The sequence below is a fragment of the Neoarius graeffei genome, chromosome 2 (genome assembly GCF_027579695.1).
Source record: "Neoarius graeffei isolate fNeoGra1 chromosome 2, fNeoGra1.pri, whole genome shotgun sequence".
NCBI lineage: Eukaryota > Metazoa > Chordata > Actinopteri > Siluriformes > Ariidae > Neoarius > Neoarius graeffei.
This window is the reverse complement of record NC_083570.1, coordinates 10,910,967-10,921,202: the sequence shown is the minus strand read 5'-3', so window position 1 is coordinate 10,921,202 and position 10,236 is coordinate 10,910,967. Positions and strand designations below refer to the sequence as shown.

Below are 10,236 nucleotides of genomic sequence, written 5' to 3'. Positions count from 1 at the left end.
CCTGGTGCAGCATGCCTTATCCTGTTTTATTCCTTACATCATGATTTATCAAGAACATTATTCCTGGTTGATGAAGAATTCTTTCTCATGAACAGATTGTTGAGATGGAAATGAAGTTGGTAGATGAATATGTTTGAGATCAGAGATCCTGAGTCACTTCAATCAGTCATTAGATGTGTCTTTGAGAAGTAGGAGAACACTGGAGAACCAGGAGGAAACCCACACTGACACGGGTCATTTTTTCTTTGGGTCATTTTAACATTGTTAACAGACTGAAATGAATCTCCTGAAAGGCAGAAGAAAGAAATTTGCTAGTAGTGTTAACACAAGACTTTATCTAATCCCAGTCAGTGCAGGGTTCAAACCCCATCCACCAGAAATATCATTAAAATCAAAGGGAAAGGCAGAGACCATCAACAGGAGATCTATCCAGAATAAACACGGCTCACAACTGAGGATATTTACACTGGAAGGGTTCACAGTAACAACTACTTCTTTCTTGTGTTGAAAGGCAGTCAGCGTCCTTATTGTTGCATTGCTGCCACCTTCTGGATCAATTCCTTGCACCATTATACAGTGTCTTGCAAAAGTATTCATCCCCCTTTATATTTGTCCTGTTTTGTCGCATTACAAGCTGGAATTAAAATGGATGTTTTGGAGGGTTAGCACCATTTGATTTACAAAACATGCTGACCACTTAAAAGGTGAAAATTGTTGTTTTATTGTGACACAAACAATAATTAAGATAACAAAGACAGAAATCTGGAGTGTGCATAAGAATTCACCCCCAAAGTCAATACTTTGTAGAGACACCTTTTGCTGCAATTACAGCTGCAAGTCTCTTGGGGTATGTCTCTATTAGTTTAGCACAGCTAGCCACTGGGATTTTTGCCCATTCCTCAAGGCAAAACTGCTCCCACTCCTTCAAGTTAGATGGGTTGCGTTGGTGTACAGCAATCTTCAAGTTATGCCACAGATTCTCAATTGGATTGAGGTATAGGCTTTGATGAGGCCATTCCAAGATATTGAAATGTTTCCCTTTAAACCACTCCAGTGTAGCTTTAGCAGTATGTTTAGGATCATTGTCCTGCTGGAATGTGAACTTTTGTCTCTGTCTCAAACCTCTGGCTGACTCAAACAGGTTTTCCTCCAGAATTGCCCTGTATTTAGTGCCATCCATCTTTCCTTCAGTCCTGACCAGCTTTCCTGTCCCTGCAGACAAAAAAGATCCCCATAGCATGATGCTGCCACCACCATGCTTCACTGTAAGAATGGTGTTCTCAGGGTGATGGGTTTGCGTCACACATGGAGTTTCCCATGATGGCCAAAAAGATCAGTTTTGGTCTCATCTGAACAGAGAATCTTCTTCCATGTGTTTGGGGAGTCTGCCACATGCTGTTGGGCAAACTCCAAACATGTTTTTTATTATTATTTTTTCTGTAAGTAATGGCTTTTTTTCCTGGCCACTCTTCCATGAAGCCCCACCCACTCTGTGAAGTGTATGGCTTAAAGTGGTCCTATGGACAGATACTCCCATCTCTGCTGTGGATCTTTGCAGCTCCTTCAGTGTTATCTTTGGTGTCTTTGTTGCATCTCTGATAAATGCCCTCCTTCCCTAGTCTGTGAGTTTTGTTGGGCGGGGCCTTCTCTTGTCAGGTTTGTAGTGGTGCCATATTCTTTCCATTTTGCTATAATGGATTTAATGGTGCGCCATGGGATATTCAAAATTTGGGATATTTTTTATAACCCAACCCTGATCTATACTTCTCCACAACTTTGTCTCTGACCTGTTTGGAGGCTCCTTGGTTTTCATGTTGTTTGTTTTGTCATGTTACAGAGTCAGGGTCCTTCCAGAACAGGTTGATTTATACAGACATCATGTGACCGATCATATGACACTTTGATTGCACACAGGTGGCTCTTAATCAACTAATTATGTGACTTATGAAGTGAATTGGTTGGACCAGCTCTTATTTAGGGGTTTCATAAGAAAGGGGTGAATACATATGCACACTCCAGATTTCTGGGGTTTTTTTTTATCTTAATTATTGTATGTGTTACAATAAAACAACAATTTTCACCTTTAAAGTGGTAGGCATGTTGTGTAAATCAAATGGTGCTAACCCTCCAAACATCCATTTTAATTCCAGCTTGTAAGGCGACAAAACAGGACAAACACCAAGGGGGATGAATACTTTTGCAAGACACTGTCCAGCAGCTTGCGGACATCCTGACCTCAGTATTAAAAGCTTCTGTCTGAAAATGAGTTCAGCACAGAAACTTCATCGCTGGGGGAAACTTTATTCTCCTGTGCTCTTATCTTTTATTCTGCAAAGCTTTGATTGTAATATTTGAATAAAAATCCCAAACTCACAGATAAACCTGGATTTATAAGGTTCTAAAAAAAAGTAAATTTTATTCAATGAAACACAACATGCATTTAATACAATTCAATACAACCTCTCTCTCTGTCTCTCTCTTTTCTCTCCTTTCTCTCCAAGTCTTCATAATGGATCAGCACCAGAACATTCGTGCATTGATGTTAGCTGGACTTCCTGCATGTTTGCACTACCTTGATAACTGAAGCTTGATTGTGCATTTTCTGAATAATTTAAGGCTGCTGGGCCATAGAAGGTTCACGCTGCACGCTGCATGCTGCACGCTACACGTTCACGTGAAGAACCGGACCCTGGGCCATTAAACTTCATGCTTGGATGTTCACGTGTTGCGTCTGTTCTACTTTGACCGAGTAACCAACAATATGGACTCTTCGGATGACGACGATTGCCTCATTCTGCTTTTACTGAGACAGAGGAAGAGAAAAAGGAACAGAATTTGGAGCCGAGAACACTTCCTTCTGAGAGAAACCCGTGGTGAATTTCACCGAACATTCTATAATCTGCTTGACAATCCCGATGAAGAACTATTTTTCAGTTATACCATTCAATTATATTTTTTCTGAAGTTTTCCCCTGAAAGCATAGCGTTATCTCCCTAGACCCGTTCTGATTGGCTGGCGCGGCGGTGACCGCATGCATTGACTGGAATTTCCGTCTTCACGCCTAGAAAAAAGTGTGCATGTTCATTTCACGCTTCACGCGTGAAGTGTGCAGCGTGCAACGTGAACGCCGTTCTATGGCCCAGAGCAAGTCATGCTACGTTTGTCCACTTTTCTTTACACGCGTGTAGCGTGCAGCGTGCAGCATGCAGCGTGCAACGTGAACCTTCTATGGCCCAGCAGCCTAATGAAACAATTTCAGCTGTATGTAATTCGGCTAAAAAGGAGCAAAAAACAAAACATGCCGAGCCATTTGGGAGCTGAACAAGTCAATTCTGATTGTAAATTGCTGTTCAGTCCACACTATGTAGAACATTTTGGAATCATTGTTCAATTCACTGCTTATTCATGCAGTGTGACATCTTCACGATACACAACAAGATCTGTTTTTTGTCTTGTTAACTTCGAGAGAGAGAAAAAAACGAGGCTGGTGAGGGAACGACTCACTTATAGCTGCTATAACGATAGTGACGACAGGCTCTAACTCGTTTCATGGACGTTCCACAACATTAAATGTAGATATAAATGGATAAAGAGTATGATGTGTCATTTTGTACACTGAAAAATACAATAGCAATTCCAAAAAAGTTGGGACGCTGTGTAAACTGGAAATAAAAAGAGAATGTGATAATTTGTAAATCATGGAAACCCGATATTTCATTCAAAAAAAGTACAAAGACAACATTTCGAATGTTGAAACTGAGAAATTTTATTGTTTTTTGAAAAATATACACTCATTTTGAATTTGATGTCAGCAAAATGGTCAAGAAAGTTCAAGAAAGGACGGGGTGTGTTTACTACTGTGTTGCATCACCTCTACTTTTAACAATTCTCTGTTAACATTTGGGAACTGAGGGAGACCAATTGCTGTAGTTTTGAAAGAGAAATGTTGTCCCATTCTTGCCTGATATATACTTTCAGCTGCTCAAAAGTTTGCAGTCTCCTTTGTCATATTTTGTGCTTCATAATGCACCAAATGTTTTCAATGGGAGACAGGTCTGGACTGCAGCAGGCCAGTTTAGCACCCAGACTCTTTTACTACAGAGCCATGCAGTTTTAATATGCGCAGAAAGCAGTTTGGCATTGTCTCGCTGAAAGAAGGAAGGCCTTCCCTAAAAAAGATTTTGTCTGGACGGCAGCATATTGCTCTGAAACATGTTTATAGCGGAGCTTTCGCACGGGCCGAAAATCTGGAAACCCATCGAGTTGATTTTTCATGGACACACAGGGATCCCAGCCGTGTTCGTCCATCCCCGCCCCTCACTATTCTGATTGGCTGTTTGATTTTGGCTGTAACTAGAAGCGCGAGCACCTACATAACTTATTTTTGTCTCCAGATAATTTCATATTTATCGGGTTTTTCCATCGAGAACAACTCAAACAGTGCAACACAATCATTTTAGTTGACTCAGTTGATATATATACAGTGGCATGCAAAGGTTTGGGCACCCTTGCTGAAAATGTCTGTTACTGTGAATAGTTAAGTGAGCAGAAGATGAACCGATCACCAAAAGGCATAAAGGTAAAGACGAGACATTTCTTTTCAGCGTTTTATGCAGGATTTGTGTATTATTTTTGTTTTGTACAATTGGAGAGTGAAAAAAGAAAAGGAATGCCATGCGAAAGTTTGGGCACCCCAATACATTTGAGTTCTCAGGTTACTTTTACCAAGGTTCCAGACCTTAATTAGCTTATTGAGCTGTGGCTTGTTCAAATTCTTCATTAGGAAAGGTCAGATGATGCATATTTCAAAGCTGTATAAATTCTCTGACTCCTCGAACTTGTCTCTAAAATCAACAGCCATGGGCTCCTCTAAGCAACTTCCTCACATTCTGAATAATAAAATAATTGATCCTCACAAAGCAGGAGAAGGCTACAAGAACATAGCAAAGTGTTTTCAGGTAGCTGTTTCCTCAGATTGTAATGTTATTAAGAAATGGCAGTTCACAGAAACAGTCAGCTACAGCATAATCAGGTGTACAGTGGTGTGATGGTTAGCACAGTCACCTCACAGCAAGAAGGTTCTGGGCAGGGCTCTCAAGTCTCACACATTGAGCGTGAGACACACGCATTTCAAGCAGTTCACATGCTCACACGCCACACCTTGTATCTCTCACGCACAGAAATTACTAAGACAACACCCACCAAGGTGCACCGCTATTTTTTAACTGTGGATGAAGAGCAGGCATCAAGTGGTTTCCCGCAGAGTTCAGAAACAGCTTGCCACACACCGATCAATAAATTGAGAAATGTAGCTACCCAACAGCCAATCAAAAAATAGCATTGTTGTTGTCGCGGCGAACGCCCTTTTTGTCAGCCGGTATGCAAGCGCGTTAATTACTCACCTGTGCGCAATCAAGGAGAACAAAGCGACACGCTGACTTCCTGCTTGGGTGCGAGGACTGAACAGCAAAAAATAGGCTGATGCAGTGCGAAATACAAACTCGATCACTTGCTGAGCATTTTGTGAAGCTGTGTAGAAGTTTTACCATTGTCAAGATCTGAACAGACAGCCGGTAAGCTCACATTTATTTTTATTTTGTTGTGAATGCGAGGAAATTGTTGCGCTGATGGGGCATTGAGATGCGGGGAAAATGTTTGTGTTTGTAGGATCTTAAGGTTCAAATATTCACATGGTGCTTTGTGTAATTGTTGGCTGGTAAGGGTTATTGCAACTTGCTTTGTTTGGTGTGGCAACTTGTTTGGTCTCATGTTTGAAATGGCCCAATTTAGATGTGGTTTGATGCGTGGATATTATTGTGCTGAATTCTTGGGTGCCAGTGAAGACATAGTTTAAAAGCATGTGTCTTTTTCTACTTGCATACAGTGCATGTTTAAAACGAACTGGAAGTATTTCATTGCTAAAATGTTCATGGTGGATATGGTTTGTAAATATGTAGGGTGGCTTGTTACTTGGTAACTCATTTATTGGGTTTAGTAACTTGCTTAATTCATTATGGCCCTTGTGGTTAAAATGTATTTTAATATTTTGATGCATTTACATTGAAACTTCATTCAAAATCTGTCTTAAGTTAAAGTAAATTCTATCTATTTTCACATACATGTATTTAATGTTAAGCTTTTGATCATTTTTTGTGTAACTGCTTTTATAAAAAGAAAAAAAAAACCCTGTGCAAATTGGTAAATGGATGGTGTTTGTCTTTTAAGGTTTTTCACCTGCAAAGGAAAAAAATAAAAGGAAAAAGATGGAATAAAGGTCTGGTTTGAGTGAATTCCAGTTTTAATGTTCAGCATTACCCTTCAAGTGTGGGATAAGCACAGCAAAGGAGCAAAACACTTGACAGTTGTATCCGGGTAAAATTTATGTGAACTTTCCGAAGAAGGCGATGTGGTGAAGTGCAGACGGACACACATTGGAGGACGCGGGAGCACCATATTTGATGAGTAGCCTATAGTACAGTAAATCATCTCATCATATGATTTTGTATTTCCTGAACGAAATTAGTACTTGCATCACAAAAAATTATGAAAGCTGATGTTGGGGAATATTGTCTCCAGCTAATAATGTTAACTATCAGTTTGCCCAGAGTCTGTGAGCTTGTCTAGCCACTTCAATCTTGAATCCTTGCTAATTTCAACAGCTATTTTTGACACCTGTTTTTAGTTCTAGTGTTGCATACTTAAATGAAAACTCGGTGTGATTTTTTTTTTTTTTTTAATCTCTTCCTTTACTGGGTACTTGCCAAACTGCAAAATACACAGATATAGTAGTACATCATTACGCGTTTCTGTTTACACGTTGCCCTTGACGGAACTCTCTTCTCAATCATGGCTGTTAAAATGGCAGGCCTGGAACCACTGTGTTTCAAGTGGGAGCCCCCTACCCCCGTACTGAAGGCCTCTAAATCTGCCACTACCACTTACAACACATAACACCAATCATAACCCACCCCCCTCCATTCCCCCCGTGTGCCGCCACCGACACCCCTCACCAGCACCACCCCTGCCCTTCCTGACAAATCTCACTCTGAACTGACTTCAAAACTTGAGAGCCCTGACAGGGAGAGAGAGAGACAACCAACTGTAAGGTTCCTAATATAACTATGACAAAGACTGCAAACAGAGCATACAAAACCTCTCGTTTAAACCACATTTAATATTAACACCACGAATCAGGCCAACAAGCTCACTAACACTGTCACTTGTGACTTTACTTAAAACGTTAGCTAGTTAATTTAGTTAGCTAATCTAACTGTTTGAAAACATCACTGTGAATTAGGGAAAGAACACAACATTTGGTTATGAATTTACAGCAAATAACAGGGAAATGCTTTCTTACCTCATATAGCAGGAGAACAGTTCTAACTGTGAAGTTCACTTACTGACCAAACATCCGTCTGACCCTTCAACTGCGGCCACACTGTTTCTGTTCTCCGTCGAAATCCCACAACTCGGATTCGGTCAAAATAAAATGGCAAGCAGAAGTAAAATAATCCAGGTAATTCATTAGTGGTCAGATAGTCCACTAGTGGACCGACTGACGCTCGCGCCGTATCCAGAGCCATAGAGATCTACCGATCGCTCTGCCGGATCCGACTGACGGATTTTCAAAAAAGAAGGCATGCGCACAGTTGTCATTGGCCAGTTTTCTTGATGATAGCCACTTCAATCAATCACATTCAAAGCAATGTGGTATCTTTTTCTTTATCGAGAAAAGATGATAAAGAAAATAAAATTAATTTTTATTTGTAGGCTGATCAGTTCCATAAGCATCTCTCTCTCTGTCACACACTATATACTGCATTATGTGTAAAGCACTATATAAACAAAGGTGAGTTGACGTCACTTAATTTAAGCAAAATATCAAACGCATCAATATTTTACTCGCATTCCAGAATCTGGACATCATTTAGGTTTTCATGGCGCTGTCATTTTCACTGTGCTGAACAGCACATAAAGGGCTATTCCAGTTCAATGCAACACAATAGATAGACATTATTTTAATCTACATTGGAATTTATAAATGCTAACCCACTCATAACTTTTTATTTCATCATCTGAATTCAAGCTTTACCCATCCACAAGTTTACCGATTGCACGTGAACGTGCCACTGCCCTGTTTTTGACCGCCCCTTCCCCTGCACGTAACGCTGCCAGACAGCACCGACAGCCAACCGGAAGACGCGCCAGATCTGGCTCCGCCCTCCAGAGAGAGCTTGACTGACGCAATGGAGGAGACCAAAGTCCACAAACTAAAGCCTACAGAAAGCAAATGAAATTTAATACACGCTTGTGATGTCAGACACTCTGAGGACACAATTATATCTACAAGGTTATGAATTTTGAGTTGATAATATTTATGGCAGTTAAAGTGTTAAAGTTCACTCAGGTTCTCTCTCTTGTGTGGACTATAAGTTGTAAAATGGGCGTCGGCTGAGTCAATGTTCACTCTTCTGATCTGATTATGAGGAACACTGAGTAACAATACACTCTTGCAGTCTTGAATTGCAATTTAAATCTTCTAACTGACCAAACCTGTTAAATCTCGATGAGAAAAATAACGAGGACGAGTTTCCACTTGTTTCTCTACGGAAGAGCGATAGTGCCACTAAGAAATACATATAGTGCCACTAAGAAATACATATATATTTTTTTAATTTCTGAGAAAGAAACTCAGAAATTTCGAGAAAAAAGTCGAAATTTTCAAGAAAAAAAGTCAGAAATCTGTAGAAGGCGGGCTTCCATACGGAAGTGACACTCACTCGTGGCCGGTAGACATGAATGGCTGAGACCAGAGCCATGGAATTCAGAGTTGTGACAACCAGGGTACAGGAAGTCGGTTGGTGATGTGATTCACATAGATTCAAATACTTCTAGGCAGTGGCTTTCTGTTTGCTAGAGACTAACACAGAACCACTACATAACAAGCAAAACCCAATCCCAAAATAATATTTGATTAAGTCGTCCATTTCAGTAGCACTAAACACAGTAGTAGCAGACTGTGGCAGCAGGGGCGTGGTCAAGCGCCGGTCTGTGACAGGAGGGCGGAGTCAGGGAAGGTAAGTGGCAGAATCACTACACCTGATGTCAATTCACCTGTGTTTGTGCGTGTCTTCCCAGTGACCACGCCCTACTTAAAGAGGGAGAGCGAGAGCAAAGGAGCTCATCCCCAAACCAGACGCTGGTTGTGTGTGTGTGTCTGTGTTAGTCACTGGATGTTTCACTGAAAAGTGTGGCAATAAAAGCCGTGTTTGCGAACCTGATCTCTGTCCTGCCGTCCTCTGTGCTCCACCAGAACAGTGGACTCTGTGGAGGAGCTTCATTGTGTCAGAGACGCTGTAGAAGGACAGAGTTCCTGCACTGTGATCCACATACACTCCTATTCTGGAGGGTGATGGAACAATGAGATCAGTCTCAATCTTGTTGTGAAAGAGAGAAGAAGAAGAAGACCACAGACTCCAGGACTGATTGTTGAATCCAAACTCGCACTCATCAGCCTGTCGTTTCCTGCTGATGTCTTTATATATGAGATTGATATGTACACAATTCCAGCACGGCTCCACTCCACCTCCCAGTAACTGCGTGCACACACACTAAGGAGTGTGTGTGCGGACGCAGTTACTGGGAGGTGGAGTGGAGCTGTGCTGGAATTGTGTACATATCAATCTCATATAGGAGTCGTTCAGCTCGACTCAGTTCAGCCTTCTCCTGATCTCTGATCAGCTCCATCACCCCCCAGCGCTTTTTCTCCATGGAGCTGATCAGCTCAGTAAAGATCCTCTCACTGTCCTCCACTGCTGTCTGTGCACTGAGCTGTTAGGACACACACACAAGATTTAAAGCTCATCTATCATTCCCTCTCTTACTGGGACTGTAAATGACTCGTTGTCCATGTTGTGTGTGTTTCTAGGAGCAGCTCTGTCTCTGCTCACTGCTCACCTTTATAGTGTTCACAGCCTGTTTCAGCTCCTGCACCTTCTTCTGCTTCTCCTGGATTCTCTGCTGGGATTTCATCTGCTCCTCCTTTAACTCACTCTGAGGACAAATAAAATACATTCAGCTTTTTATACAGTACGAGCGAACTGGTTCCATATTAATGTCAGTTCAAAGTACATTCATGTTTCACTCTGAAGGTTATGTACTCTGTGTGTGTGTGTGTGTGTGTGTGTGTGTGTGTGTGAGAGAGAGAGATGTTCACTAACTGATCTGGGCTGGGTT

At 41.4% G+C, this 10,236-nt stretch overlaps 1 protein-coding gene across 1 annotated transcript in view; it reads left to right on the top strand.

Moving 5' to 3' along the window:
- Positions 1-10,236, top strand: part of LOC132880045 (tripartite motif-containing protein 16-like) — a 542,736-nt gene that overhangs the window by 177,910 nt on the left and 354,590 nt on the right. The gene's annotated exons all lie outside the window — the stretch shown is intronic.